The sequence below is a fragment of the Canis lupus genome, chromosome 15 (assembly GCF_048164855.1).
Source record: "Canis lupus baileyi chromosome 15, mCanLup2.hap1, whole genome shotgun sequence".
NCBI classification, from domain to species: Eukaryota; Metazoa; Chordata; class Mammalia; order Carnivora; family Canidae; genus Canis; species Canis lupus.
Genome location: NC_132852.1, coordinates 5,997,418 through 6,021,968, shown reverse-complemented (window position 1 = coordinate 6,021,968; position 24,551 = coordinate 5,997,418). Strand labels below are relative to the sequence as shown.

The following is a 24,551-nucleotide window of genomic DNA, read 5'->3' as shown; positions in this document are numbered from 1 at the left end:
ATATGGGGCTTGATCTCAGGACTCCTGGATCATGACCTGAGCTAAAGGCAGATGTTTAACCCACTGAGCCACTCAGGTGCCCCTAAATTTTATTATGAAAAAACTTAGATGAAAGAAGACTAATATGATTCCTCATGTAAGCATCACATAGTTTCAATGATTATCAACTGAAGTCTAACATTATATTATTTATATCTTAACTGCTTATAAACCATACTTTTATGTATGTAAAAGCTTAAATATGTATCTTTAAAAAAGTATTTCTTTAAAAAACCATAATGTCATAATCATATGCAAATTTTAAAACCGTATCCTTTAAAAATCATTGTTCTTATGTTCCCATTGTCTTAAAGATTCCATTACTTTTATTTTGTTTGAACCAAAATTATTGTAATTTATATATACATGCACATGTTCACACTAAACTCATTTATCTTCAAGTTTTGTCTCTGTTTTTGTTTTGTAATTTATTTGTTGACAAAATCTTTTTCCCATAGGATCATATGCAGTCTGTATGTTATTGATTACACCTTCATACTATTTTGGGGACATTTCTCTGACATCTGTGTTTCTGTGTTTTTAAAATGAGTAGCTAGATCTATAGGTTTCAACAGAATCAGGTCTAACATTTGGGCAGGACTATTTAAGTAGTATTATAAGTAGCATTTAAGCATATTATGTTCTTTCATCAGATACTAGATTGTGTATGACTGTCTCCTTTTGTGATGTTATCAGTTGTGCTAATTGATATCTATATTTCCTTTTCCATGATAGGTTTATTAAAGGGAATTTAATTTTTCTTAAAAATGTGAATCATGGTTCCATGATAATCATAGTACTTTTGGCAAAGTTTATTCATTAGAGTCAGTACATTTAAAGGTACCTTTAAACTTAGCTCTGATAGAATTATCATGAATTTTGAATGGAAATAATATTTATATCCTGTTTCAACAACTGATTACAATAAATGCATTTCTTTAAACATGTTTTATATAAATATGTATCATAAAATAAGGATGATTTACTGTACTCAGATGAGGCAGTATTTTAAAATTATCAGTGGGATATCTTTCACATGTTAGAATTTAATATTTGATTAAAATAAATTTTTAAAATACTTGGCCATAGCATATATAGAAAATACACTCAAATAATTTTGGAATTTGTTTATAAAGCTCAAATCTAATAAGATGCAGTTAGTGTTATGGAAAATGTTGTTTCTCTTAAAGCTGAAGAAATCCTTTGCAATGAACTAGACCTAACATTTTAATGCTCTAAACAGTGACTTTCCAAGTTATCATTTCAATGAGTGGCTGCACTAATAGGAGAGTGCATATTTCTAAGCATGATACTAAGCAAAATTGTGAAGTAAAACATAACTGCCACACTTTTTTGAAGTATTGTTGATAATCCCATTTTTTATGCAAAAGTAGCTCTTTTTCATTTACTTCTATCATAAGGCCTTTCTTTTATTTCTCTAAACACACTATTCTACACCAATACGTATTATGTCACCACTGAGGTTTTCTTTCTTTTTTTGTACTTTTTTTCTAGAGTGTCCTGACACACTAATAATACACACACAACTCAGCATGTTCAGATTTATATTCTGTAATAGCTAGTGTGTATGTTCTGATCTAAACAAAGTAATCTTTGGTATTTTTGACTTTATACTTTATCTTTCCATTTATTTTTTTAAATTTTTTAAAAAGATTTTATTTATTCATGTGAGACAGAGAGAGACAGAGAGAGAGAGAGGAGAGCAGAGACACAGGCAGAGGGAGAAGCAGGTTCCACGCAGGGAGTCTGATGCTGGACTCGATCCTGGACTCCAGGATGGCGCCCTGGGCCGAAGGCAGGCACTAAACCGCCGAGCCACCCAGGGATCCCTATCTTTCCATTTAAATTTAAAACCTATTAGGCAATTTTCTATGAAAGTGACATATTTACTAGACATCATGAAATAATGCATACAATTATTTGTCTTTAAATGGAAATCTTTAGGATGAATTTCTTAATTATATAATCTCATTTTAGCTTTACTTTTATGTTTAGCAGATATTAAGGTTTCATATAAACAGTAATTCCATGGAACAATCAGCAGAAGTGTTTCAAACTGTGTAATCTACTAGTTGGTGACACTAATTTAATAGCAATCATTGAAGCTGGCTTATATAAGGGACTATTATAGTTAGCTTTATGGGAAATAAATTATACCATGTACTACCAGGTTAATAATGGATGATATGCTAAACTATTTGACTTGTCTCTCTTAATAAGTATACTTGGTTTTGCAAATAGAAAAAGCTTCTAAGTCATCTATCCTATCAAATCTCCCTACATCTTGAGTAGCTAGCTACCTGCTATGTGTTATAACTTCTTGTACATTTGCATGTTCCATTTTAAATTCCAGTGTAGTTAACATTTTTCATTATTGTTGATATCAGGAATATTATTTGTTGTGGAAATGAAATCGTTTTCATATTTGTAGCAAATGTTTATATTCATTATACAACTTCTTGTTTTCTGGCATGTTTTAAAATCTGTACATTTTTATTTAGTAAAAGGTACTTATCTTCTATTTTTGTATGTTTTCTGTTTTGCTAAAAATTTTCCAACATTAAAAAATAATTTCCACAGTTTTTGTAATTTTATTTGAACTATCAAGCTTATTCCAAGTCTGTATTCAAATGAAGGCTTTTTCTGGCAAGCCAAGAAATAAAGACCCCAGAAAAAATTTTGTAAAATTACCTTTTTCATTTTCTCCTTCTATTTGGCGTTACTTTCCTATGGCTATTTCTTTTTCAATTACATTCCACATGTGGGCAAAGAAAGTTTGGAAGATCCAAGATTGCATAACTCTTCTAACTAGTGATCCTAGAGGAATAAAGACCCTCTCTTTCCCATAAAATATGTATCAAATCTCAGTATTTGATACAGTATTTGAGATTGTGATTTGGTTCACAAAAGGAAGAGAGGACCTCTCAGTCACCCTAGAAAATCATCACTCTGAGCCAAGTAGTGGGTGTGGGAAATCTGATAGGCAGTCCCAGGTGGACCATATGCACTGAGAGAGAGAGAGATGGGCACAGAATATGCACACACTTAGAAATGTTTCTGAGAGCTGACATTTTGTTTGACTAACCCTGAAATTCATACTATTGTTTCATCATATAAAGGAATAAAGACCCCCGATCAAATACAAACAAATTATATCAAGATATTTTCAGATGAGATCCTTAAGTGTTTCGAGTGGTTCTACCGGGAAGAGTGCATCAGTTAGCATGTAGTGTTCTATGACTGAAAAATCACATTTTCCTCCCACTATCTCATTTATTTCTTACCGTTTCCATTCTGTACTGAAATGCCCATCTCTTTATATACATGTTCACCTTTTTCACTGGAGTGTTTATTTTTAAAGATTTGTCTTTGATAATTCCAACAACTGGGACCTATCTAAGACTACTTTTCTTGATTACTTTCTCTACTGATGGTACATCCGTTTCTTGTTTCTTTGTGCATTTTGTAATTTTTGGTTGAAGTTGGATATTATCTGTAAGCTGAAAACACTTAGGAAAATCGTATCAATGCATGCAGACACATTTCTTTTTTCTGCCAGGTTTTTACTGTGGGTTGTTGAGTCAGTCTATTTCAGAATTGATCTGGGTTTGGTCCTGTTGTTGCTATGGTTATTTGCACCTTACCACAGGCTTCAAATTCCTCTAATGTTACCTTGTTTTTAGTGTGGGAGTTGGATTGCTTAAGAATTTCAGGGATGTTGCTCTACCCTCAGTTTTAGGTCTTCCCTTTGTGACTACTCTTCGAGAAGATTATTACTCATGCTTCTAAATTTCCTCAATGGTAAATTGTGTTGTCATTTAGTACTTGCTAGCCTAAGGTTTGGGGTGGAGACGGGCCTACAATAAATTTCCTATTGTCTTGATTTAGCCTCAGACTCAGGCAGACCTTGTATCCCTGAGTCATGAAGGTGAGGTTTTCTCAATGGTCCTCTCTGTGCTCCACTTTAGGGTGACTTGAATGGACTGAAGCTAGATTTCCTCGTTCACCTCCTAGGAGTAGCGGGAGTACGTTTCTGATCCCTTCTCTCGGCTACAGTGGACCTTAGCCTGAGTTCCAAAGGCAACAGTGTTTGCGATTCTTCTCCCAGTATCTTGAGGCTTTGCCTCATGGGAAGAAAGTAAAGAGGATCCTTCTGAGGTGTGTCTTTCCCACAGCATGTGCTGCTCCCTTCCTCTAGGTTTATACAACAAGAGATTCTTGTTCTGGCCCTTCATCCTGATTCCATCTTCCTCGTGCATAGCTGTCTTAGTCATTCCATGCCGCTATAATTAATCATCATAGCCTGGGGGCTTAAATAACAAACATTTTTCATAGTTGGAGAGGTGGAAAAGTCCAAGATCAGGATGCTGGCATATCTTGTGTCCTATAATGGCCTACTTCCTGATTTGCATCTGGTCTTCTCTTTGTACCTTTACAAAGAGAGAGAGTGAGAGAGTGTGTGAAAGAGAGTGAGAAAATGAGTGAGAGAGCTCTCTCATGTCTCTGCTTTTAAGGGCACTAATCTCACTCATGAAGGCTCTACCCTTAGGACCTAATGTACCCCCAAAGGCCCTGCCCCCTAACAGTATCACATTAGGGTTAGAACTTCAGCATATAAGTCTAGGGGTGACATAAACATGCAGTCCATAACTACCCAATTAGGTTCATGGACAATAGCTTGGGAGTAAATGTGGATCTTGGATCTGAGGTTCTCAGGGTTTTATGTATCCTCATAATGGCCCACATTTGTCTTTAATAATTTTTTGAAAATATAACCTGCATTATTTGTAGCAGTTTGTATATCACATGGCATCTTCTGGATGTATGCAAATGCTTGTGATTGGTAACTCCTTGGAGTTGACTGTCTTCCCTTAGATTTCAGATTTTGCCCTGTCCTTATTTTTTTTTTCTGAGAAGTTCAAGAAGAGTTTTGCTTTTTTAAAAGTTATCTCGTATTTTTTGTTGAATGGGTGGGATTAGCATACTTTCTAGTTTTGTTTTGTTTTGTTTTATTTCCATCTATGGCGAACCCAGAATTTACCTGCTATTTTAATTTATTATTATGAATCATTTTAATTTACAACGTTTGGGTTGCTTATTCATATTTTCCTCAAAATATTTATTGAACAGATAATTTTATAAAGTCTATGCTAGTTTTAGACAGCATACAAAAATAAATATAATCATTGTTGGGATAATGGGAAACTATTGCTCACTCTTAATGTTTTCTTTTTTTTTTTTTCACATGGAGGACATACCATTAGAATATCTTTGATATCTCCCTTCTTTCCTCCTTTAGTTATGGGAAGATGAGTGGTATTTTGTCAGTGACTTTGAGAGTAGACCTGGGAATGTGTAGCTCAGTCCACTATTTTTCTCTAATTTTACAAGTCAGATTACTGGGAGCCCACATTTTGTTCTTCAGGACAGATTTTTTTTTCAAGCTGACTATACATGGTAATATCTGAAATAATTCCAAAGCTACCTATCATTGGGTGAGTAAGTTTTCTATGGGATTCGGCATTAGAATCTGTCACTGCCTTTCAACTGTATCACCTTCATTCATAAAATAAAGCAATAATATTAACAATAATAAAAATTCTATTTTATATTCTGTATGCCTTATTATTCTTTGCCTATCTCAAGTAGATTTCTAATAAAGATAGATAGAAAAAGATATTACTTTCAAGTCCCTTCAAATAATAAGCAGCAGCATTATGACAGTCATTAATATTTTTTGATTGATGTGTTAATTTGCTAAGACCTCAATGCAATATCTAAAATAGTCCTCACAATTGTTATGAGGTTGATAGGAATATTTTTTCTTACGGTATATTATGGCCACTTATCTTAGTATCATCATGACTCATAATGATAACATTTTAAAAATTCCTACCTCATAGAATTTTAGCCGATCATTTCTATTTATTCCGTTCTGCTCCATTGCAGCTGTTTTCAACATGTGTACTTATTCCTTGCTGTATAACCAGTTATCAACACCTTAGTGGCTTAAAATAAACAATAATTAACTCATAGTTTCTGTGGATTGAAAATCTGGGTGAACCGTGACAAGAGGCCTCTTGCTCAGGCTCTGTCACAGGCTATCACTTAGTTGTCACCTGGGACTCCAGCCTCCTCAAAATGTGCCTGGGGAAGGATCTGCATCAAGCTCACTGACATGGTTATTGGCAGGTCTCAAGTTGTTCTTGACTTTTGGCCTGAGATAACAGTTGATTGCCTCATGGACAAGGTAGCTCACAACATTTTGAGAGAGAAAGGGAAAGGGAGAAAGAGAAGTGGGGTGTGGGAAGAGGAGGAGGGTGCTAATATAAGTGGCATATCATCTCTGTTGCCATATTCTATGCATTAAAAGCAAGTGACTAGGTTAAGCCCACACTCAAGGGGAAAAGCTTATAGAAGTGCACGGGAGCTAGAAGTGGGACACATGAAGTGGCGGCACTTAGTGTTAACAACCATGATTATACATAAGACCTTGTTTTGTATTTTCACCACCCCACCTCTGACATTTTAAACCTAATGCATCAGTCTTTGATTTCAAGTGCTTATCCTTTCCACTGTCTCACACATTGACTGTCAGCCAATTCAACAGTGCTATTCAGACTTCTAGGGCTTTCACTCTTCTTTCTTCAACTCTCTGTATCTCTGTTTTCTCTTCTTTCCTAAGCTCTAAAACTTTTATGGAATGTACTCATTATATTACTGACACTGTAGTCAAGAGCTGAAAATCTTGTTTTCTTTTACATTGCTCTTTGTAATAGAGTTTCTGAAGTTATTATAGGCAAGGAAAAGTGTACAAATAGAATACCATTTCATTATTGTATATGTGACCAATTTATGGATGCATAGCTTTGGGTGAACACTGTTGAACTGTTCATCTTGAACCATTATAGGGTCCAGAAAGCACAACTCCCTATTAAGCTTCAGGGACAGCTGGGTGGCTCAGCAGTTGAGCATCTGCCTTTTGGCTCATTTTGTGATCCCCGTGGTCTGGGATCCCTGCAGGTAGCCTGCTTCTCCCTCTGCCTATGTCTCTGCCTCTCTCTCTCAGTGTCTCTCATGAATAAATAAATAAAATCTTTAAAAAAAAACTAAAGCTCCAAAGAAATCATAGATTTTTAACCATTAGCCTTTACTATACTAGTGGTTATTGTGGAATAAAGGATCTGATGGGTTTTACCACTCTGATTATCATATTCTCAATTGCAAAGATTCTTTAAAAAAAAAAGTCAAGGGAGTAATACTAACAAAATCCATAGTAAGTTTTTTTTAATACCAACATAAAATTTTAAAAATATATTTTCTAATGCTTTTAACCTCACCTTCTTTCCTTCTCAAAACCAGATGACAACCATGCTTCCTATGAGGGAAGTCTTTAGGCTCATCCACCAGTTTATCTTACTGTGTATCCATCCCTGTTTCTTCATTTTGCCTTCTCCAAAGAGATCAATTTCTGCCTATGCAAAGTAAAATCCTATCTCTATATGGTAGAGACTGACCCTTTATGTCTTTCTAGCAAAGTAAGTACATCACATTTCTAGTTCACTGTGTATCTTTTCCTTTACAATCAGTTTCTCTCCCTGAGCATATAAATTTGTTTAAGTTTTTAAGACCTTAAAAAAAAAATTCTGCCATGATTCCACAACTCTTTATAGCAAGCTTTAAAAAGGAAACCTTTGCTCCCAAACTACCTTTTTATTACCCATTCACTACTTAACCCACTTAAATCAGACCCCTGTACTCAACTTCCCAGTGAAACTTTTCTCGCTAAGGTTATCAATGACATTTACTACTAAGTACATTGAGCACTCTTTAGGCCTTATCTTAATTAAACTCTTCTGTGGGTATTTGACATTCTTGATCATTCTTTTTTTTCCTTTGAAATTCCTCATGGACTTTACTAAGATCTTTATGTGGCTCAAGCAGGCATCAGTTTATACCTGCCTTCAAAATTGCTCAAGGTAAAATGAATTCAGCCAAGCTCTATAAAACGGAACTTTGTGAGAGCTCATTCTTAAGTCAACTGTGCAGCAAAGTAAATTCAAAACCATTATCTGAGGTTAATTTTGACTGGCTTGCCTGGAGACACTCTTAAGGCTTCTCTCCTCATATACATTGGATGTTCTTCAGTTCCAGATGCTTTTATTTTTAGACTGTTCAGCTTTCGTGGAAGATTATTAATCTCCGAATACATTGCTCAATGAATACCTTATAATAGTTTTCAAGCAATCATTTACTGGGGAATATAATCTTGTGTTTAACTTCTGTGACCGGGATCCCTGGGTGGCGCAGCGGTTTAGCGCCTGCCTTTGGCCCAGGGCGCGATCCTGGAGACCTAGGATCGAATCCCATATCGGGCTCCTGGTGCATGGAGCCTGCTTCTCTCTCTGCCTATGTCTCCATCTCTCTCTCTCTCTCTCTCTGTGACTATCATAAATAAATAAAAATTAAAAATAAAAAAAAAATAACTTCTGTGACCTTTTAAAAAATAATCTCAATCTGGAGAAATGATATTGAGGGAGGAATAGTGGTTAAATATATGCAAAATACCCCCTCTTTTAGAAAAGCCTGTGTACTACCACACTAATCTTTCCCTAACAAGAGAGATGACATATATATATATATATATATATATATATATATATATATATATATATTTGTTGATTCCATATAAATTGCTGTATGTGGAAGACACAACATGACATGCCATTAAGAACTTGTGTTTTGGAATAAGACAACTCAGGGTTTGAATCAGTTCAGTGAAGTCTGAATTAGGTAATCATGTAAAGTATTATTTCCACTCACTAAACCTAAAGAAAATCATAATAATATTCACCTTAAGTGTAAGTTTGCAGTCAATTTCAGAAAAAAGTCATGCCAGCAGTATTCAGTATACTATTTCATCTTGCATGCACTAATAGTACTTTTAATATTACCACTAATATTGAAGTTCTCAGAAATCGGAAGCTTCTTTCATACATGTGCACATAGGAGTTTATCATGAGACTATAGGACCTAGTCTCTGTTTATCAGCCAGCAAACTATGTGTAATGCCTTTTCTATGTCTTGGGAATCCTCTTTTTTTCCTATATGATCACCATGGTTTATAAGTTGTATATGGTTTATTTTAATAGTATTCACGTGTATTTCCTAAAACGTGTGTGAGGAGTATATGTGTAAGCACCTCTTTTCCTCATTCACTCAAGATATAAATTTTGGGGGTTAGAAACTTTTTTGTTCTTGTGTTTTGGTTAGATTTTTAGATTTTTAGGGTCATTAGTTTATACAATAAGTGATCATTAGGAAACATTTCAAAAACAATTACCAATTGTATGCATACATAAACAAATGATGAAATGCAGTATATTATGACTATTTGGAATTTTATCTTATATCTGTTCAAGATTGTAGCAATAATTTTAATAAATCTATGTAAAATATAAAATTTGTAGATGACACTTGCAGGAAAGCGCAACAAAGATATCTGATAAAAATTGTATGTAAAATTTTTACCTTTTGGGCACCTAAGGTAGCTCAGTCAGTTAAGCATCCAACTCTTGATTTTGGCTCAGTTATGGTTCAAAATTTCTCTGTGCAAATACACAATGAAGAAAATAGAGCTTAATAGCAACACAAGTAAAAATAACTTTGGGATTTTTAAGCTTAAATGGGTTTTATAGGATTTATACTTCCAGGAACATGCAATAGACATATTTTTCTTCTTCTTTCATTTTAATGCAACTAAAAATCCATCAAATTATATTTAAAACAATTAGAAGATGACTCTGAAAGTTGAGGGAAAGAAGACAAATCAGGTAGGGATCTGGGGATACAAGGAACTTCATTGTAGTGAAACTCCTGTCTTTATTTATTTGTTTAACCTCATATATCACATGCATATTTAGAACTGAAGAAACTAGAACTAGAAATACCAAGGAGCAGACAAAAGAAATGTCCCAACAAAAGTCTTTTCTCTCTAGCCAAAGGATCAGGAAAGAGTAGCCTAACATTACAGAAAACTTGTAGACAAAAACTGTGTTTTCCAAACCAACACCCCCAAAAATTGTTGCCACCCACCCACATCCCTGCCAGGACAGGCCCAGTGGAAAGCCTAAAATTTTGTATTCCCTAGGCTGAAATGATATTATCAGGTTCCTAACTGACATTTATAGAAAAGTCTACCAAACACCCACAGAATTCATAGTCTCTTCAAGTGCTCGTGAAACACATACCAAGATAGACCAGAATCTAGTCCTTAAGAAAAAATCTCAACAAATTTAAAAGAATTTAATTTTTTTAAAAGCATGTTCTCTGACCTCAATGACATAAAACAGAAAGACAATGAGAAAATTCCCCAGACACTAGGAAACAAAACAGCACACTTCTAAATAATCTATGGGTCAAAGAGGAGCTCTCAAGCAAACACACACACACACACACACACACACACATACACACACACACGTGTTGAAGTGAATGAAAAGGAATCCAAGAAACCATAACGTATTAAAATATACGGGAACATTTGTAGCAAAAAATTGCATATATAAGAACAGTAGAAATGTCACAGATAAACATTCTAAGCGTCCATCTTGTATCAGTCACCTTGGGCTACCAAACAGAAGACTATATAGGCTGGGTGGCTTAAGCAACTGAAATTTCTTTTCTCACAGTTCTTGAGACTGGATGCCCAAGATCAAGGTGCCAACAGGATAATGTCTGGAAAGAACTCTCTCCTTTGACGTAGATGGTTGCCTTTTCACTGTGTCCTCACATGGTGGAGACAGAGAACAAATTCTCTGATGTCTCTTCATCTAAGGACATGGATTCTATTGGATCAAGGCCTCACCTTTTTGACCTCATGTAACCTTCTTCAATTTCTCATCTCCAAATACAGTCACATGAATTTGGGGATCAGGAGGATAAACACTCTATAACATGCATCATGAAATGAAGCAAAGTGAAGTCAAAGCAAACAGAAGGAAGGTTATAAAGATATAAGTAGAAATAAATGAAATTTTAAAGAGAAAAAGCAATAAAGTCCATGATATAAAGACCTGACCCATTGTAAAGATCAACGTATCAGATAAATTTCTTGACAAATAAGAGATAAAACACAAATTATATTTGAACAGGAACATCACTATAGACCCTGAAGATTTATTAAAAGGGTTAAGAGAATACTGTAAAAAAAAAACCCTGCACATATATATCCCTTGAAAATCACAAGCTACTACAATTAAGTATAAGTCCGATAATTTGAATCATCCTATAACTATTCAGGAAATTGAATTTCTTTAAAAACAACTGAAAAAGAAAACTCTATGTTCAAATGATTTTCTTGGATAATTCTCCACAATATCTAAAGAATGGATTCTACACAGTTTCTTATAGGAAACAGAAGAGGAAGAAATTCTCCCAATTTTTGTTTCTTTTTTGGTTAAATTAGAATTTTGCTGATACCAAAGCAATAAGAGGACTGCCCAAAAAGAAAAGAAAAGAAAAGAAAAAAGGAAATAGATACAGAGAAAAAAGACTAGCGTCTGTCATGTATATAGAAGCAAAATTTATAACAAAATATTACCAAAAAATATTTAGCAATATATAATAACTTTTGCAGAATGCCCAAATTGAATTTGAATTCATTCAAAATGATCCATGACAGTAAGAGATTAAAGAAGATAAAGTCCACGTTCATATTAACTGAAACAGAGAAATTGACAAAATTCAACACACATTCATTATAAAAACTGTCAGAAAAAGAGGAATAAGGGACCATTTTGAAAATTTCATAAATAAGTTCTACAAAAGGCCTTCCACTAACATTGTTCTTAAAGTTGAACTAACAATGCTTTCTCTCTAAGATCTGTAATGAGGCAAAGACATTTACTGTCATCATCATTAAGCAATAGAGAACTAGAAGTTCTAGTTAATACAATAGGACAAGGAAAGGAAATAAAAGCATACAGACCAGAAGGGAAATCATTAAAAGTGTCTCCTTTTACAGGTGACATGATCATCTCTGCTTAAATCCCTAAAAGTCTATAATTTTTAATAATCATTTTTAAATTATTGAGATAATCTACATAACATTGTATGAGCTTCCAGTGTACAACATAATGATATGTTTATATTGTGAAATGCTCACCACAGTGAGTAAATAACATTCATCACCATATGTAGTTACAGTTTTTTTTTTCTTGTGACAATAACTTTTAAGATTTACTTCCTTACCAACTTTCAGATAAATTTTTAAATAATCATAAAAGAAATCAAGGCATGTCTAAGTAATTGAAGAATCAGAGACATGTCTTGCTCATGGTATGAAAGCTTCAACATAGTAAAGTTGTCTGCTTTGCCCAAATTGAAGAGGTTTAGGGTACTTCCTATCCAAATCCCAGCAAGATTCATTCATTCATTCATTATTTTATTTTATGTATTTATTTATTTTATTTTTTAGGTATATGGGGTGGAACAGGGAAGAGAGAGAGAGATTCTTAATTTCTAAGACCAGCCCAGAGCCCAACAAAGGGCTCAGTCTCACAACCTGGAGATCAGAATCAAGAGTCAGACACTTAGCAAACTGAGCCACCTAGGCACATTGCAAGAATCTTTATTATAAATATAGTTATTTATAAAATTTATATGGAAAGACAAAAGAAATAGAATAAGGAAAGGAAAAAAAGGAGGGGCATTATACTATCCAATTTTAGAACTTCCTGTTTCGCTACAGTAACCAAGACTGTATGATGTTGACACACACAGAGATAGACACAGAGATCAGTGGAATTGAATAAAGAATTCACAAACAGACCATACAGATATTTTTCAACTGATTTAAAACTTGAAGTGACAGATGCAATTTAAGGGAAGAACAAGAGCTTTTGCAAGAAATGGTACAGAAGCAATTGGACATAGATTGCCAAAAAAAAAAAAAATCTTCAGGATCTAAGGCTAAGCAAAAGTTAGTTCATTTGATACAAAAAGCATGACAAATAAAAAAGAAAACTGGATCAATTGGCTATATCAAAATTAAAAATTTGCTCTATAAATATCATATAAGAGGACAAAAATTCTAGGTACAGGCTAAGAGAAAATAATTATAATTCATTAGAGATGGTAAATAAGTATGTTTAAGATGTTCAACATCAGTAGCCTTTAGGAAGTTTATTATTAAAACTAAAAAAAGAAGAGTACCTGGGTGGTTCAGTTGGTTGAGCCTCCAACTCTTGGCTTCAGTTCAAATCACAGCATCAGGATTGTAAGATAGAGTCCCTCATAGGTATCCACACTTAGCACAGAGTCTGCTTGAGAGATTCTCCTCCTCTGCCCCTCACCTGCTGTGTGCTCTCTCTCTCTCTCTCTGAAATAAATAAATAAATCTTAAAAAAAATAAAATGGTACCACACATGTATCAATATCACTAAAATAATAAACAGTGACACCAGTAAACAATAGTAAGGATCTGGAGTAACTTTAACTCACGATGATGGCGAGAATGTAAAATAGTACAGCCATCTTGCAAACCTTTGGCAGTTTTTTTTTTTATTTTATTTATTTATTCATGAGAGACACACAGAGAGAGGCAGAGACAAAGGCAGAAGGGGAAGCAGAGGGCTCCTACAGGGAGCCCAATGTGGGACTCAATCCCAGGACCCTGGGATCACACCCTGAGCCAAAGGCAGATGCTCAGTCACTGAGCCACCCAGGTGCACCCCTTTGACAGGTTCTTAAAAAAGTAAACATGCAAGTATTCCATGTACCAGCACTTAGATTCCTGATCATTTATATTAGAGAAATGACAACATGTTGATACAAAGCCTAAACCTGAATGCTTATGCTTGCTTTTTTTTAAGAATCAAAAACTGGATTCAAATGTCCTCCAACAAAAAACAGTTAAGTAGACTGCAGTTCCTTCATACTATGGAGTACAACTGAACAATTACAAAAAACAACAAACAAACAAAATAAACAAACAGAAAACTACTGATACATGCAACAACCTGTATATTTCTACCGAGAGGGAAATAAACCTCAAAAGGTAACATACTGTTTTGATCCCGTATATATGACATTCTTGTAATTATAATATAATAGATAATAAAAAGAGATTAGTGGTTGCCAGGTGTTTGAGAGGGTGTGAATTTGAGAAGGAAGTTGGTATGTTTATATGAAGAAAAAATGAGGGATCCTTGCGGTGAACTACATTTTTGTTTCTTGATGGGATCAGTGTCAGTATTCTGGTTGTGATATTGTACTATAGTTTTGCAATCCATTCTGTCTTTGGAAGGAACTTAATAATGGATCTATAAGAACTCTCTGTATTATTTTTGCAACTGCATGTGAATCTTAAATTATCACAAAATAAGAAGCTTAGCTAAAAAAGAAAAAAATACAGAGGCATGTGTCTTACAAAATTTCAGCATGATCTATAACACCCTTAGTATTTAGGGAAAAAAAGATATGTTTTTGGCATTTAACATGCATAGTCCAAAATCAAGCCAGGATGACTGGATTTAATTCTTCATAAACACCTTGAGTGTTTTAGACTAATTGGGGTTTATTTATAAATGAAAAACAGGAATGAGGAATAATTTAAAACTGTATGATATGCTGAATTAGCAACTATATTCAAATATTTGAAAATTTATACAGTCATATTTTCTTTTTTCTTTAAATGAATACTGAGAGTAATGACAGAAGTATCAGTGACACAGGTTTCATTCATCAATGAGGAATTACTATTTATAATATTTAATACCTATTAATTGATTTTTACCTGGAGATATTATAAATACTTGATGTATATAATTCATTTAGTCCTGAAAACAACATAATATGATCATTAATTATACTACCCACATTTTACAGATGATGAATGAATATAGAGGGTTAATATTGGCCTGTAGCAGGGATAACTTTTGAGTCAAAACAGTTTGACATTGAAGCTTTTGCTATTAATAATTGTGCTATAGCATTTTTGCTATATGTTAGTATGTTTTCCAACTACAGTGGAATGAACTAGAAATACATAACCAGGGCAGCCCCAGTGGCCCAGTGGTTTGGCACTGCCTTTGGCCCAGGGCGTAATCCTGGAGTCCCGGGATTGAGTCCCACATCGGGCTCCCTGCATGGAGCCTACTTCTCCCTCTGCCTGTGTCTCTGCCTCTCTCTCTCTCTCTCTCTCCAGCTCTCATGAATAGATAAATAAAATCTTTATAAAAAAAGAAATACATAACCCAAGAAAGTTTATTAGCCTCTTTATTCACTAATCCTGTCATTTGACATCTATAGACATATTTCCGAATTTCCTTAATTCAGATAATGTCAGCAAGTTTTCCTTGAACAGTACTTTGTTGTTTGAAATAATGTAATTGAAAGAACATCCTATATTAAAATTTATATGTATAAGAATGTATAAAAATTAGGGATCCCTGGGTGGCGCAGCAGTTTGGCGCCTGCCTTTGTCCCAGGGCGCGATCCTGGAGACCCGGGATCGAGTCCCACGTCGGGTTCCCGGTGCATGGAGCCTGCTTCTCCCTCTGCCTGTGTCTCTGCCTCTCTCTCTCTCTCTCTGTGTGACTATCATAAATAAATAAATAATTTTTTAAAAACTTTAAAAAAATCTTTAAAAAAATGTATAAAAATTAAACATAAAATGACATGTCTTTAAATGTATATTTTCTCTGTATATGTAAATTTATATACATGTAAGAATATAAATATATAAATGTATATATATAAGAATACATAAAACTTAAACATAAAAGGACATGTCTTTAAATGTATATTTTCTCTGTATATGTAAATTTATATATATATGTAAGAATATAAATATATAAATGTATATATATAAGAATATATAAAACTTAAACATAACAGGATATTTCTTTTTTTTTTAAAAAGATATTTCTTTATATATTTTCTCTATATGTATTCTTGATATATATTATATATATGATATATATATTCTTGATATATACATATAAATATGTATTCATGATTATATATTACATATTATATATATATATATATATATATATACACTATGTAAATGTCAATCAGGAAAAATATTTCCTCATATTCAGGCTTATGCCTGATTTTGTTTAATAATGAAAGCATTGTATAGTTTTCAGTTGTTTTGATAATCTATAAATCTTGTTGCCTTGGAGCATCTAATTCATTGATGCTTAGGTGAATGCATGTCCACTGTATAGAATTCATTTTTTTAATGCAATTTTGAACTATGGGACTTGAAATCCAAGCAGTTTAAAGGGAAATATATCTTCTTAATTTCATTAGCTCTTGGTTGTAATTGTTGACTTATTATAATAGAGTTTTATGAAATGGAGGTCACAATCAGACAGGGCTGTGGGGACAGGGGAGATTTTCCTTTCCTGTCACATGTAAAGTCTAAAAAATAAGAAGAGAGAACAAACATTGGCCTACAATACAACCCACATCTGGAACTCCTCTCTTCATAAAAGTTTGGATGGAGTAATATTGGAGGATTTAAGAAAAATGCCTGAGGAAGTTCCATCTTTTGTCGTGTTTAGTTCTTTGCCTCCTACACCAACCTTGTTGCAGACACATTTATGGAATCTTATTTAGTCTGGTTATTCAGAAGGAGAAACTTGCTTTAACTATTCTAAATTACACTGCATTTTTATTTTATGTGAATAATATTCACATTGGAGAGGACAGTCTTAATATGGGGTAGCACTGTTGCCAAAAGCTATAGTGAACATCTTTTTTTATGATGATATTAGAATCACAGCAGACCCAAGAAGGCCAACAGAGATTATATAAACAGACCCAAGGGGGTTTTCAGAAACAATGATAGCTGATGTTGGCTGTCATGTCAGGGTAGATGGCCATACAAATTAGAATATGATATTGTCATTGCATATGAGATACATCAACCAATGACATCATCACAAGATATAGGCAGATATCTACTCAGAGGAAAATCTGGACCAGTATTTTCTTAGCACAGGCTACAGAAAATAAGTGTGGGATACTATTTTCACTTTACCATCGCAAGGTTAAGTCATATGAGTCTACTGTGAATCCACTCCATATCTTGAGAAGGAGTAGTAAGATAAATGTGGAAATTTTAAAAGAAATATATTTTACCTAAGAGACTATAAGTTTCCTTATGGATCTATGTGAGTTATTGAATTAGAATAACTTTCATAGATTTTAACAAATACTAATCTCTCCTATCATGTGAGAAAATTTAAGGGAAATAAAATGGTTTAGATACATGAAAAAAGGAAGGACAGAAAAAGATATGTTGTTTGTATATCTTAATATAATATCAGCAAATTTGGATCCCCATATTAACAATGGTAAAGTGTTATAAAATGGGGGGGGAGGGCTATACTAAAGAAAGATTATAAATTCTATAGAAAGATCAGGGAAATTTTCACATGCAAGAAAGAAAGCCACATGTATAAAATTACTGGGTGAACAGAGATGCATCCGATGCTACTGGCTGGGGAGAGCATCTTATACAGAGGAATGAGCCTTTGTAATATACTATACATTACTATACGTTTCAGTTTGTATTTGAAAGAAGGAGTTTTAGAATCATCAACGTTTGAGGTGCAAATGGAGCTATGAATAACAAGATTGGGCTAGAGAAATATAAATAATTATGTCATAGATGGTGCACTTAAATGTTTCACAAAAAGAAAGGCTATGGTTTAATTTGTGTTTTGCCTTGATCATTCTCCCAATAGTATGAAAATTTGATGTAAAAAGGTAAGATACACTGAGAGGGAGGATTACTTGAGAAGTAGTAGTTGTAGTCCCAGAGATTCAAGATGAAGACCAATTTAAAGTAAGTAATCAACTGTACGGATAATTAGGTGAAAAGGTATTTGAGAGAGACTTAATGGGAGTCAGTCAGTTGTTGGCTAAGCTTATCGATAAAACTAGAGATCTGGACTACTTCTTGAATCTGAGTTTTATGATTGGGTGGAAATTGATGCCATTGCATAATTAGCAAAAGCAGGCATGAGGTAGATTTGAGCTAAGGAATAGGTTCAGGGTCAAAGAAGAGAAAATGAACTTACTTTTTCTCATGTTGAATTCTTGGTATCATTAGCACATCTAATAGGAGGTGTCCCACAAATATTCTGTTCAGAATCTCAAAACTAGAGATCTGAATGTGCTGGTTAGTTACATAGCTGTCATCTTTACATCTTTCTCAACTTACTGAGGAAAATTAATATATTTTATTAATCTTTGAAGCTTCAAATGACTGAAATGTCACATAAGTTGTAAGTTCTTATGGTTTCTTTCTCAAAAAATAAGTTACAGTGAACTCAAGTTTCTTGTACTGTTCTAGTATTCTTATATTTCCTATGGTGTGGAGGTTGCGAATGCCTAAAGTTTTAAATTGGCATAGAATGCTTAAAATTATGGTAACATATTTGATTGAAGTATTCATGATTGTCCAATTATAATTATAAAAATAAGGTCATAGGAAAAAAAATAAAAACTCTTTTTAGTCCTTAGTGGCAGATTGATATGTGACCACTCATTTGAGCAAAGAAATTTCTACATTTCTTCATAAACTGAAACTAATGTGGTTATTTATATGATGAGGTAGAAAGTAGACTTTAAAGATTTTGATTCAAATTCAACTGGAATAAGACATCAAATCAATATATTGAAATTATTCTATCATCCATCTTTTCTTGAATGGATTATATTGTTTTAAAAAAAGGTTAGTTTATTTTTTCAGTCATTCTGATTAACTAACAATCCTGCCAAAAATGGAATGCCATGGCTAAAAAATCAGTATACTCAACTCAAATGTTCAACATTATTCTTAATACAAATAGCTTGTAATACCCAATAAAGTCACTTTTCTTTGACATGAACTAAAAATATCTAATAAAGGGGTGGCAAAAGCACTAAAATGAAAGCCATCATTATATTGAGTTAGAAAGAGATTTATTTAACTGGTTAGGATTCTCACTAGAAATAACTGCATTCAATTTGTTAATAGTACTGTGAGGTTTTTTATAGGCTGCAATTTTTTTAACTGTTCCACTGATAGTTCAACATTCACAGGACTAGCTTTAGTTCCACCATCAACTCGCTGTGTGAATTTCAAATTTACATTTGGCAAACAACAGGAAATTACTTTACCTACAGTGCTTATTCTGAAATATAATTTAGGATATGGTGTTTATTCTTCTGTTTTTTAATAGCATCTACTGAGAAATCACTTTTACTGGGAATCCAAACAACTGGAATTTATTTCATGCTCTATAATTTTATGAGAAGCAACTGAAAATAAAAAAGGCTGATACCATGACTGTATCCATAAAAGGAACTTAGAGACTATGGTCAGTACAAAACCTATATTAATGATCCTACTTTTGGCAACAAAATACTGGATGTGTATGAAACAAACACATGCATATTAAAAATGCCTATTACTGATTGAACTATTAGAGGAAGATGATAACCTATTTTCTGAGAATTTTGGTTCTGGCATCTAACTGCCCAGATTTGAAACATTATGGCTCACTGTTAATTATAGCATTAAATGCAGGTTATGTTACTTTAACTTTAAAAAGTTGTAAAAAAAAAAAAATATATATATATATATATATATACATACACACATATTTGATCTTGAATTCATTAGAAATGTTTATTCATTTTTGAAAAATAAACATAAAATAACTGATAATAATCATCTCCATTTTATAAGTAATCTCCATTTTATAAGTAAGGAAACTGACATAACCATGGTTGAGGAGCATCCCAGATTTATCAGCTAGTATGTCTACAACTATGTTCTCACACTGACTTAGTCACCATAGATACCTAGCATATTTGTTTTATTAAGAACACTGTTGTACCTGTATTACTGCAGAATAGGAAATAGGGCAACCTAGATATCTCATAGGACTCAAAGAAATATTCTGTATCTAGAGAATATAGTCTGAATTGAAAATTATAAATATAATTTCTGTATCCAAAAGGGATTACCAAAATAAGAATTGGGCTTTTAGTTGATGATAAATTTAATGCAGTTATTTTAGGTGCTATTTACTAGAAAATACCAGATAATCCTAAATAGCTATTGTCATTATTATTCTTTGGGTATACCTAACTCTGCTGTTTAAAAAAAAAAAAAAACTAAACTAAATTTGCATTTCTCACTCTTTCCTTATTGGAGTTAATGAATTACAGTTGTAGATTCATTGCATTTATGTAGATCTCCCTCTGATTATTTTTCAACACTCTGATGTATATTTTATTATTTTCATGTCTAAATGTCTACTTCAGTGGCCAGTAGACCCATGGAATACACATGCAGCCTGTACTTTCTCTATGGTTGTTCAGGAAGTCTTAATACATTTGGTTTTGTTTACTCATTTGTTCTAATTATCTATAGATATCTGCATTTGTGGACTTGCTCATGTTTCATTTGTATTGGGAAATAGAAATTCTATAGGTATACATATATACACACATATATATGATGAAGTATTACTCAGCCATCAAAAAGAATGAAATCTCGCCATTTGCAATGATGTGGATGAAGCTAAAGCATATTACGCTAAGCAAAATAAGTCAGAGAAAGACAAATACCACATGATTTCACTTGCATATGGAATTTAAGAAACAAATAGTTGAACATCGTCTATCTCTTTCATTTTCACCACTTACAATATAATGATTATGGTTTCAAATTCCCCCTCCTTTTTTTAAAATTAAAAATAGGGAGCATTTTTTCATGAATGATGACAATGGCACTCTACCATAGTGATCTTCCTCCAAAATGCTCGTAGCCCTGTATTATCATAAGGAAAATACCTGAAAACTCCCAATAGAAAGACTTCCTACAAAATGCTTGAGCCAATACTTCTAAAATTGTGAAGGATTTCTAAGAATCAGTCATAGTCAAGAGGAACTTCAGCAAGATGACCACTAAAGGTAATGTGGTATGGTGGATGGGACCTTAAAACAGAAAAAAGTACATCAAGTAAGAACTAAGGAATCCTGAAAAAAGTATACACTTTAGTTAACAATAATGGTTGGTTCACTATTTATGCATGTTAGCTAACGATAATATTGGTTCATTAATTGTAACAAGTAGACCATATTAATGTAAGATGCTGATAATAGAAGAATTTCAATGTAGAGTATATGGGAATTCTCTGTAGTATGTTTACAGTTTTTCTCTCAAACTTCAATTGTCCTAAAGTGAAAAGTATATTTTTTAAAAAAATAGACTTTAGAATGTCTTTGGTTTTGGTTTTGCTTTATTTTCACGTTCCTGAGGCTCCCACTCTGAAACTTTAAAACAACGTTAAAAAGTCTGCTAATAAGTATATAGATCAATCTCAGGTAAAATAAAAATTGATGTTTCCATATCACACATGCTTAAAAGAATGAAATAAAATTTCCCAAAGTGCAGTGTAAGACGGTTACTTAAATACTCAGAGTTGCCCTTCGTAGACTCTGAAAGAGAGATTAGCAGGAACATAGATTGCTAAACTGCCTCACTGCACTGATACTCCATGATTGACTTCCTGTGACAAATAGTAAATGAGATTTTCTTTTTCAGAGACTACAATGCCACAGTGACTAGTTTTTCTGCCCCAAGCATTGTAGGTAACCCAGAAGCCAAAATAATCTCTCTCTCTCTCTCTCTCTCTCTCTTTTTGAGAAAGAAACATCACTTTTATTTTGTCAACAGAAGAGATTAATTTCAGCACAGCTGATCTCCATGAATACATTTTCCTTCAGACATTGCCAAGGTCAATGGAATTTGACTTGTCTGGTACATTTGTGCTGGATATACAGTTTAAGCCTTCCAAAAGCAAATATAACTTACAATCTATCAAGGTTACTTTTTAAAGTTCAAGTTGAATATTTCTATTTTGAGCTCAGCCTTTGCAAGCTCTGCTGGTTTTTTCTCTTTGCCATATCCCTTGACTTTTTTTTTAAATGTACCTAAAATTTCTGATTATATTGATTCAGACTTTTTAAGGGAAGTAGAGATTATTGGATCAAGATGGTGAATACCTATGTGCCCTGAGCTTCTAAGCATAAACTCACATTGATGTTTATCTTAATTAGAATAAACTATAATGAAGAAATTAGATTTGTCTATGTCTGGAAGAATGGGTGATTTGGTGGCCTTTGTAGATCATATGCCTTATGTGATTGGTCTATGTATTTTTAAATGGATCGCATCAAACAGTATAAAAAGTACAGTAATGAAATAATGTGCGCAGCTGAAAAATAAAAGCCTTGAACTTATATACTTTACATCATTTGGTTTTAAGCTAAATTTAAAATTCTAGATATTTATCTTCACATATTCAATCCGTTTGAAAATACCTCTAAGTTTTTGTGATTTATGATTGGTCTGGATGAAGGGCTCCATTGAAGCTGTTTCTGCAAAGTCTCCAATTCCCATATACTCAGTTAAAATAGTTATGAGCTTTGACATATAAGAGTTCTGTTGTATATCTAAAGAGTAAAATAAGATTGGGTCCATCTGGGGTGGTATATTAATAAATGAATATTACTTTATTTTCAGTTAAAAAAAACTCTTCTTCGATACATGGACTTCTTTTCTCTATCAATGCACAATATAAACATTTTACAGTGTTCATTTGGAAATGATGATCTGCAATAATATAAACGTGACATTTTTAAAAATGGGAATTTCAGGCACTGAAAGAAGATAATATTACAGAGGTTAATCATACAAATAATTTAGCTTTCTCCTTGTTTCTTTCAAAACATCTATTACTCCTCTCCTTTCCTTTGATGATGGAACTTTTCATTTATTTTGAGAATCGTCCCTCCTGTACACTAATGTGATCTACAAATGCAACCTTCAATAAAGGAAACATCATGGTAGACTTCTGAGACCGGCCAATGTGTGACATCCCCATTTAGTTAAGAAAAGGATATTTGACCAAAACTGAAATGGTCAGATTTATTTTAACAAATTGAAAGGGATACAGAAAAAGGTGAAAACTTTCCATAAACATTATTTACAGTAAATCCTAGCTCTTCTAGTGTTTATTTGTGCTACTGTGTAGAGACCTCTTTCAAGAGAATGGAATCTACAGATAGGCACACATAGACAAAAGACAGATGAAATATTACTGAAGAACAGTTTTGTTTGGTTTGGTTTTCCCTTCAGGAAATTTTTGGATCCTTTCTCAAGTCTTGTCTAAGATTATTTATTGCTTGAGCTTCTTAGTTAGATTTTGAATATGTTTGATTTGGATTCCTGTCATTTTTATTGGAAAATAACTGATTCATACCTGAAAGTATGAGGATGGCTACTTCCTTGACCTGTGGTCTTGGTCCTTTGTGTGTGTGTGTGTGTGTAGAGTAATATTGCATGTGACAGTCTATGACAATTAACTTACAGGAAAAGGGAAAACAGTTAGGAAAAGGGGCCTACAACAGTGCTTCTGAATAAAAGGACAATATAAACTATCTCACTAAAGAGAATACCACCTATGCTTTATAAAATTGTTTAGAATGATTGATTTTAGAATGAGAAGCAGAGTGTGCTCATGAGCAGAAGAGGGGCAGAGGGAGAGGGACAAACAGACTCGGTGCTCAGCACCGAGCCCAACACAGGGCTCAATCTCACAACACAGAGATCAAGCCCTGAACTAAAATCCAGTTGGACATTTAACCAACTGAGCCACCAGGCACCCCTCACCTTAAGCTTTTTAGGAAGTCATAACTACTAGAATAGTTTCTCTGAGGATATAATTTGTTAAGATCCACTTTGTGACAATGGCCACTGAAAAATCATAGTTCTTTTTTTAAAGAAAATCTACCCTCAAAATTATATAGTCTCCTTTGAATTCTTAAAATCTAAATGGGCAGAATTGAAGAATCCTGCCAGTAATCTACATTTAGCGCCATTTGTCATCCAATAGAATTATGACCCCATTTTGATGTTGAGATTAATGTTATGTTTTTATGGCGGGAACTCTTTATTTCCTTTCACCTGGTATACTTCTGGATTTCACGATTAAAGAACCAGCATTTACTAAGTTATAATTAAATTTAATTAATATGCATGAATGTTTTTCCTCTTACTAAAGGAAGAAAATATTGGAATTATTTTTAGAGGATAACGTGCCAATTTAATACCGAAATCAGACTCATAGTATTGAAATTTTGGCACATGTTGCTTTTTGGATATTCCAGTAAATCAAATAATTTCATGTGGTATATAAGCTTAATGGCATTTGAAACTGCAGTGCCCTGGCTTGTTTTAAATAAGAATTAAAGATGTGCCAACCTGTCACAATGCCTATGCACAAAGTACACTACAGTTCTCCACACCCCTTTGAGTTCATATCAATCATTTCAAAATTACATTTTTTCCTCAGAATGAGTTGTCACTACCAATTTGAATAGTGGCTGTTGAACTGGAATTCATCCAAATTTTC

General features: G+C 33.4%; 1 long non-coding RNA gene across 3 annotated transcripts in view; it reads left to right on the top strand.

Annotated features, from left to right (window-relative positions):
* Positions 1-24,551, top strand: part of LOC140604581 (uncharacterized) — a 96,154-nt gene that overhangs the window by 44,728 nt on the left and 26,875 nt on the right. Inside the window, exons 3-4 of one of the 3 annotated variants that reach the window (XR_012007403.1) lie at positions 19,305-19,442; positions 20,833-22,262. The exons of 1 other annotated variant lie outside the window; for it this stretch is intronic. This is a non-coding gene — a long non-coding RNA (uncharacterized lncRNA). Of the gene's footprint in view, positions 1-19,304; positions 20,140-20,832; positions 22,263-24,551 lie in introns of those variants that run through there. One more of the 3 variants, XR_012007402.1, reaches the window with a different exon arrangement.